Source organism: Myotis brandtii, unplaced genomic scaffold (assembly GCF_000412655.1).
Source record: "Myotis brandtii unplaced genomic scaffold, ASM41265v1 scaffold550, whole genome shotgun sequence".
Classification (NCBI taxonomy): domain Eukaryota; kingdom Metazoa; phylum Chordata; class Mammalia; order Chiroptera; family Vespertilionidae; genus Myotis; species Myotis brandtii.
In genome coordinates, this window is record NW_005370043.1 from 1698131 (window position 1) to 1706496 (window position 8366).

The following is an 8366-nucleotide window of genomic DNA, read 5'->3' on the forward strand; positions in this document are numbered from 1 at the left end:
GGAGAGAGGGGGAAATAAATTCTAGGACAACCTCCAGGTGGTTTATAGACCCGGGACTTGCAGTTCAGCTGATGCCTCCAAGAAGCTCCCCGATGTTTAGGGGTTAAAGGGGCCGGGATGCACAGAGCTGGAGGAGGGGATATTCTGAGAAAGGAGCAGGAATTGGCGAGGGGGCTTGGAGAACTTAATGGCCCGCAGGCTCTTCTCTTCCTCTTGGGGATTCCACGAAGAGTTCCTTTGTGGGTGACGGTTGAAACGGAGCTGGAGGGAAACACGGGGAGGCGGGGGGGAGGAGAAAGTTGGAGTGAAGGTAAAAGAAGGGAAGGGAAAGGAATACTGAAAAAGGGAGTTGAAGTGGAGACTGGAGGGCAAGATAAGGGCTGCAAAGGGACACGGGAGAGAGAAGGAGAGCCCCTAACGTGTGCCAGGGGAGGCCGGGAGGAACAGAGGAGGCTCCCGGGAATCTGAGCAGCCTGGGGGGGTGGGGGCGGGGGCGGCAGCCTGTGGTGCTGGGAGTCCCCAGTCTAAGGAACTCGCTTTCCACCGGGAGCTAAAATGGAAAATGGGAGCTGAGGAGGCTGGGCGGGACAACTAAGCTGGTGGCATCGTCCAGCCCAGAATGAGGCGGGTCCTGTTGTCTGTGGGTTTCCAAAGACCTCGGAGGCGATGGGCCGCACGGAGAAAAGTTCTGCTCCGCAGGCTGAGGTGGGCGCAGGGTCCGGACTCGGGAGGGAAGCGGCCATCTGCGGATTCCCAGCGCCCCTGCCGGGAAGGCTCTGCGCTGCAGCCCAGCAGCGGCTTGAGGCTTGAGGGTTGAGCAGTGCGAGGCTTCTCTGCTTGGACTCTGTGCAGAGGTGGTGGGTGGCACAGTATACTTATCTGGGTTGCCCAGCAGATCTCCCGTCCTGGGGGCTCATACCCCCAGGAGGGTGAGTCATTCCAAACCCCAGGCCCTCAGAGAAGGGCCAAACCCCAAAGCTCTCTGAAGTCCCCCAAAGAGGGCAGTGGTTCTCAAGAGCAAGGCTGAGGGCTCCCCTCACTCTCTCTCATCAGAAGGAACCCCAACCCGGACAGAGCCTGTGGAAAGGTCAGATCCTGGACTTGCTGAGATGTGGCTATGAAGTATTGGTTTGGAAAAAATGGATAAAAGACTCGGGGGTACATTTTCACATGTCTCCTGCTCCAACTCATCCTCTAGGCCTTGCTCCATCAATTATCACCTCCTCTTTCTATCTTCAGTCTCTCCTTCCTTCACCCATTGCCTAACACTGCCTGCCCTCAGCCTTGTGCTGCCTCTCCCTCCCCAGCCTCCCAGTCCCAAATCTCTTCTCCCCTCTGAGTGTTCTCCCCTATACCTACAGTCTCCCCTTCCTCATCAGCCTCTCTCTCCTGGACTTTCTACAATCTGACATTTGCCTTCAGGTGACTCATCAAAGCTCTACCCCCAACAAATACCACCCAAACGCTTCCAGAGACAGCCCCCCACAGCCTCCACTTCCCGCATTTGTAAACATGTCCCATCTGGAAAGATCTCCCTTGGTCTACATGGTACCATGACTAGTGGCTACTGTTTCAGGCAACACAACTCCATACTACTGGCAGGAATGGCCTCTTTAAATGTAAAGAAGGTTATGTCATGAACTGCCCTCCTCAAAATTCTTCAGGACCAACATGTCTAAATTTCTTAGAATGGTCTCCAAGCCTCTATGCAGTGCCTCTTCCATGGACTTCCTTACCCTATTCCTTAAGCCTATAATCTACCCTCTGTCACAATTTTCAACATGGTGTGTTTTAATGCCAGCTCTTCCATGTAGCCTGTCCCTGTGGGGAGCAGCTATAGGGTAAAGCCTCGGACTGACCTCTTGGCAAAGTCACAAACAAGTCCCAGCTTAGAGGGCACAGTCCTCTTAGCATAATTAGGCTTGACCTTATAAGCTCCCTAGATCTTATCTGAGAAGCTAATGGGCTGAGGGAGGTGCAGGAAGTGGCCAAAACACGTGAAACTCACAAGAACAGTGTAACTATGGTCAAAACAAGTGAAACTCACAAGAACAGTGTAACTATGGTAAGCACTACCTTGTTTACCTCTGACTATAAAATAAAGGCTCAGCTTGCCTCTGCATCTTTCTCTGTGGCCTCAGCCAGGCACAGGAAGATCCACGGAGACTAAAGAGAGTTCTGCTGATCATCTGAACGCTGTCTCCGTGTAAATCATTCTTCGCTGACTCCGTCCACACCTTTGAGAACCCCTGGATCGCTGGGGCTGGATCCTGGCATGTCCCCACTATCCCACAGTACCTGACACCATATGCATTATCACCACCACCATCATCATCACCAATTTCTTTGTCTTCCTTCCTGCTATAAGATGGGAGCTCTACAGTAACTATTTGGAATTTAAAAGGGAGGGAGAAGGGCGGGTTGGGCTCCCCTTTGCCTTGCTGGCATAATGTCTTCTTCATCTGGGAAAGGCAGGTTGATAGCTAGCCTTAGCCCTCACCAGTCCCAACTGGAAGAGCAAAGAAGACCTCACTGAAAATGTATTTTCCCTCCAGGTTTCCTCCCTGTCACAAACAACTAGAGAAAGCAAACTGTTTGCTACAAGTTACCCATGAGATTACACTAATAGGACACCATACAGGGTGACTTTTTTTTAACCATTACAGTGAAATGACGGCTTTTATACTGTTCTTCTGACATTAAATACATGCACACACACAATACATGCACACACTCACTCTTCCAACCCCTTAATATCCTAATAGATATCTTGCCATCAACACCCAGAGCTGGCACATATAAACATTTCAATTATGCCTATTTCTCATATTTTAGAACATGTTCAGCACTCCTTATTATGAGAACCTAAAGACAAATTCCACATAAAACTTAGATCCAGGAAAAACTGGGCTTATCCTTTCTTAAAGGTTTTCTTAAAGAACCTTTGTGCTTTCATTTTGTCTTCCTGTTCTCTTGAAAGTCAAGCTGAGCACTAGGTTCACTTGCTTTAAACAGTCTCCAGAACAAGATCTTTATCCTCTGCTCCCCTTTTACTAAATGTTTTGTTGTATTGTTTGCTACTCTTTGGTCTTACTATATCTGTGCGTTGTTGATAAACCACTTCACATGCTTTCCAGAACTGAATAGGAAATTAATTAGTTGATTAACATCAAAACAACAGTGCACATTGTAACTCTCAATTTCTACAGAGGCAAATGATTAGAAAACAAAACCTGAAATGCAGATAAAAGCAGTCACAAGACCACTGAAATGAGGTCTTCCTACCACTGTGTGCCCATGAAGGCAAGCAGTGTCTACTTTGCTCAACACTATTTATATCCTCAGCACCTGGCCCAATCCCTGGCACAGCACTGACTGCCGATCAATGTGCAATAAAAGATGAAACAAAGAAATATAAATAATATTCTGAGGCAACCGGTCTTTTTAGCATATGTACACTTCAATTGATGCTATGCTTCACCACAGGTAACCATCTGCCAAGTCGTCATAGGTGTAGGGAGTAACATTAAGAATGCTGCTCATGCCTGCCCGGCATGGCTCAGTGGTTGAGCATCATCCTATGAATCAGGAGGTCATCCATTCCTGGCCAGGGCACACACCCAGGTTGCAGGCTTGATCCCTAGTGTGGGGCTTGCAGGAGGCATTCTCTCTCATCGTTGATATTTCTCTCTCTCTTTCCTTCTCCCTTCCTCTCTGAAATTAATAAGAAATAATCCTGCTCACAAAGGCACCAAAAACTTTAGAGGAAAAATAGAAGAGAAAGAGAAAAGAAGGGATAAGCAATAAATAAATAAATAACCCTAAAAACTGACAATTAATAAGGGCTTTCTTTAAGCTAGGCTCTATGTCTTCCATGCTCATGGCTTCATTATATTATGACAAAATAGGTTTTCTTGGTCCGATCAATAGATTGAGAAACTGAAACATATACAGGTAAAGCAGTGATGACAGGTGTGATTGTGTTGATGATAATGAGGAGCATTAACATGTACTGAGCACTAACTCTGGACCAGACGTGTGATAAGGACCCATCAGCATTCTAGAAGAATGATTAAGACCAACCACCAGCTGTGTGACTTTGGACACATTACTTAACCTCTCTTTGTTTCCATTCCTTATCTGGAAACAGGAATAATGAAAATACTTACCATATAGGGTCATAATGAAGATTAAATGAATTAATGGACATAAAGCAGTGGAACAAAGAGTGGCACCGAGAAAGGCTAGATAAATTTGGTTATAAATGTTGTTACCCTTAACATTTGGTGGAGGCCAGCACCTTGTTCCCATTTTACAGATGAAGAAACTTTGATTCAAAGAGGTTGAATTGTACAACTGTGAGTGACGGAACTAGGGGCTTGAATTCAGATTTGATATTAGAGCTAAGCTTTTACACAGTCATTTATTCTATCTTCCTGTCCTAGATCACACAACAGGCCCTAGAAAATTTTACATTCACATCTACCTGGCTCAGAAGCCAGTGATTTTTCTGCTTCACCACCTGTCTTCCCACCCAGGCCCACCCACAATGCTGGTAGCTGGTATTCATTGGGCACATGGCTAGTGGTCTCTTCAAAACAGCATGAGAAGTGGAAGCATCCAACTGAAACCCTTGATGTAAGACCATGGACCAGAAGGACAAGCAGAGGAGCCTGAGAAGGGGCAGCTTGAGAGGCAGAAAGGAATCCATAGAGCGCTACGACTGTGAATAATTACACACACACACACACACAAACACACACACACACACACACACACACACACACACACATCATATCTTCCAAGAATCTCTATTTACAAATCAAGACCCCTTGCTCAGAGAAGTTAAACCCACCCTCCAACTAGGGAGGGTTCCGGGTTTCCTAAGAGCAAGTTTGCATACAAAAGAAGCAAGAAAGAAGGACAAGGTGAGACTGGAAAACCCTTAAGAACCGCCCCAGGCCATGGTAGCCACTAACAGAGGTGGGGAGTCTTGTGGATGTGAGTGTGGCCCTGCCTTTCCCACACTCAGGGGCCATGACCCTTCCACTCATCCACAGTCAGAATCTGGAGAGCTGGCAGATCTTGGGAAACTGTTCAAGTGTGGCAGAGAGCTAAGCAGGGAACTAAATATAGCCTCAAAACAAACATGTAGATTACAACCAGCAGAAGGGAGGGAGGGAGCGAGGGAGCTCACAGAGGTCACTGGGAGCCCAGATGAGGCTTCTTTAGCAGAAAACCAAGCAAGGGTTCCTGGGTGCTCCCAGGAACTGCTTCCCTGCCCCTGCTCCTGTCCTTGCTCCCACAGGTCCAGGCTCCCTCCTACTATGGTGGGGTCTTTGCCCATGTTCTCCTCCTCTCCTTGTTTGCCTAATTCACTCTCAATCTTCCTTAAGAACTTGGGTCTAGCATCACCTCCCTCAGGGAACCTCACCTGACTTCAGGACACCCCTCCCCTATTGTTAGGGTGACCACGTGTCCCAGTTTAGTTCTACTTTCCAGCCTAATTACTAATAGCACCCTTTTTCACTCAAAATTGTTTCAGTTTGAGCAATAAATTATGGGCTCATGCACCCTATTATATGTTCTAAAATTATCCATCTTTTTTAAAATATATATTTTTAAAAATATTTTCATTGATTTCAGAGGAAGGGAGAGGGAGAGAGAGCTAGAAACATCAATGATGAGAGAGAATCATTGATCGACTGCCTCCTGCACGCCCTACACTGGGGATCAAGCCCACAACCCAGGCATGTGCCCTAACCGGGAATCAAACCTTGACCTCCTGGTTCATAGGTCGACCCCCAACCACAGAGTCATGCCAGCAGTGCTCCACCTCTTCTTTAAAGCATTACTATAGTTGAGTTTTCGTATGTTTGAATAGAGATTTAAATAATGCCTCTCTCCTCCAAAATACTATAAACCCCATAAGAAAAGGGATCGTACCTATTTTTTAATTAAACTTTTAATTTTGGGATAATTGGAGATTCACGTGTAGTTGTAAGAAATAACACAGAGAGATCCCATGTTCCCTTTACCCAGTTCCCCACCCCACCCCCAATAATAGCATCTTACAGAATTACAATACTATATCACCATGATGCTGACATCGAAACAATCAAGCTACAGAACCTTTCCTTTGCAGTGAGAATCCCCATGTTGCCATTTTATAGCCACACCCACTTCACCCTATCTCTGACCTCTCCTTAACCCCTGGCAACCACTAATCGGTTCTCCATACTATCACTGTGTCATTTCAAGAATGTTATAGAAATGGAATCACATGGAACACAACCTATGGGGAATGGCTTTTCTCAACCAGCCTAATTCTCCGGAGCTCATTCAGGTTGTTATGTGTATCAATACTTTATTCTTTTTTATTGCCGGGTTGTATTCTATGGAATTGACGTATCAGAGTTTATTTAACCTGTTGAAGGACATCTGAGTTGTTTCCAGTTTGGGGCTATAATGAATAAAGCTGCCATAAACATTCATGTACAGGATTTTCTGTGGATGTAAATTTTCATTTTTCTGGGATAAATGCCCAGGAGTACAATTGCTCGGTCCTACGGTAGTTGCATATGTAGTTTTTTAACAAACTGCCAAACTGTTTTTCCAGAGTGGCTGTACAGTTTTACATTCCCACAAGCAATGAATTCTCCCCAGCATTTAGTGCTATCAATATTTTTTATTTTAACTATGATAGTAGGGATGTAATGAAATCTCATTGTGGATTCAATTTGCATTTCCCTCCTGGCTAATGTTGTTGCTATCTTTTCATGTCCTATTTGCCATCCATATATCCTCTTAGGTGAAATATCTCTACCTGTCTTTAAACCATTCTCAAATTATATTTGTTTGGCTTTCTGTTAAGTTTTTGAGAGTCCTTTATATATTCTCGGTAGTAGTCTTTGTGGGATATGTGGTTTGAAAATATTTTCTTCCAGTCTATCACTTGTCTTTCTATCCTCTTAACAGGATCTTTCACAGAGCAGAATTTTTATTCTGATGAAATCCAATTTATAAATTTTTCCTTTATGGATCATGCTTTTGATGGCATTCATAAATTTTGCTTAGCCCTGGATCATGAAGATTTTCTCCTACGATTGTTGAAGTTTTGTAATTTAAAATTTACATTTAAGCACATGATCCATTTTGACTTAATTTTTGTATAAGGTGTGAGACAAGTTGAAGTCCACTTTCATGGCTATAGATGTCCAATTGCTCCAGCACCATTTGTTGAAAAGCTATCTTTCCTCCACTGAATTGCTTTTGTATAAGTTTTGTAGCCTTTCATTACCTGTAATGTGTGTCCTTAATGGGTTATGTATCTGTAAAATTGAGATAATCGTAGCATCAATCTTACAGGTTACAGTAAGGATTAAATCAGGAATCCATATAAAGCACTAAAAAACACCTTTGTCAAATTGTAAGCTCTCAGTAAATACCATTAGTGTGACTTCATCAAAAAATAAGTTGGGCATATTCATTTGGGTCTGTATCTGAATTCTCTATTCAGTTTCATTGATCAATATGCCTGCCCTCCTGTGGATACCACATAGACTTCTTTATTGTAAGTCTTGAAATTGGGTAGACTGATTTCTTCCACTTTGTTCCTCTTTTCCAAATTGTTTTAGCTATTTTAATACTTTGATATAAATGTTTGCCTTTTGCTATAACTTTTAGAATAATCTTGTCTATATTTTTTTTTAAATCTTTCTGGGATTGTAATAGGAATTCTATTGAACTTGTACATCCATTTGAAGAGAACTGACTTCTTTACTATGTTGAGTCTTCCAATCCATGAACACAGTATGTCTTTTCAATTATTTCTATGGCCTTTAATTATTTTATCAGAATTGTGTAGTTGTTAGCATATAATCCCCATACCTGTTTTGTTAGGCTTATACCTAAGTATTTCTTTGGGAGGTGATTATAAATGGTATTATATTTTTAAACTTTGGCACCCATGAGTTCACTGCTAGCTTGTAGAAATACAATTACTTTTGTATCTTTATCTTGCATCTTGTGACCTTGCTAAACTCACTTATTTTAGGATTCTTTACATAGATGCCTTGGGATTTTCTATGTAAATAATCATGTCATACCCAAATAGGGACAGTTTATTTCTCCCTTTCCAGTCTGTATGCCTTTTATTTTCTCTTCTTGCCTTTTGCTCTGGCTAAAAGTTCAGCACTATTTTGAATAAAAGTGGTAAGATTGGACATCCTTGCCTTGTTTCTGATCTTAAAGAAAAAGCATTTAGTTGTTCACCATTAATTATAATGTTACTTATAGGATTTTTGGTAGTGCCCTTTATCAAATAAAGTTCCTATCTATTCCTATTATTTATATCATAAATAAAT